The sequence below is a fragment of the Penaeus monodon genome, chromosome 30, assembly GCF_015228065.2.
Source record: "Penaeus monodon isolate SGIC_2016 chromosome 30, NSTDA_Pmon_1, whole genome shotgun sequence".
Taxonomy (NCBI): Eukaryota; Metazoa; Arthropoda; class Malacostraca; order Decapoda; family Penaeidae; genus Penaeus; species Penaeus monodon.
The window spans coordinates 38,492,564-38,493,017 of NC_051415.1; the positions used below are offsets into that span (position 1 = coordinate 38,492,564).

The window sequence follows — 454 nt, forward strand, 5'->3', positions numbered from 1 at the left end:
AGCAGGACAAGGGAAGGGACGCATCGGACAGCATCTTGCGCGTCACAGCATAGCGGGCGTCCCTGGCAGTCGGGAGCGAAACAAAGTGTCCTGAGGCCTCGTGGCGGGAAAGGCTTGTCTCCCTCACCTTCGTCTTCGTCTGCCTGAGGTCGAGTCTCGCGCGCTCCGACTCCGGCGTCGCCACAGCTTTTGCCAGCGTGGCCGCCCTTCCTCGGTGGTTCTCTTATAATCTGCAATAGCCGCCAGCATGTGCCTGTGAGTGAGCTTCATGTAACCGCGATTTTCCTTTCTTGCAGGTACGGCCTGAGGGCAGAGTGAGGACAGACAGCTCCCTGACCAGCCTCACCAGAGCACGGGGTCGCTCAGGTACAAACAGACAAACGTAAGGGAGATGGTGAGTCCAAAAGCGGACGGGGAGGGATGGGGTGTTTTATATTTTCATTTACTTAGGCGC

At 58.1% G+C, this 454-nt stretch overlaps 1 long non-coding RNA gene across 1 annotated transcript in view; it reads left to right on the top strand.

Moving 5' to 3' along the window:
• LOC119592332 overlaps positions 1 to 454 on the top strand; it is a 22,869-nt gene that overhangs the window by 1,292 nt on the left and 21,123 nt on the right. Inside the window, exon 2 of the long non-coding RNA XR_005230435.1 lies at positions 297 to 394. This is a non-coding gene — a long non-coding RNA (uncharacterized LOC119592332). The remainder of the gene's footprint in view (positions 1 to 296; positions 395 to 454) is intronic.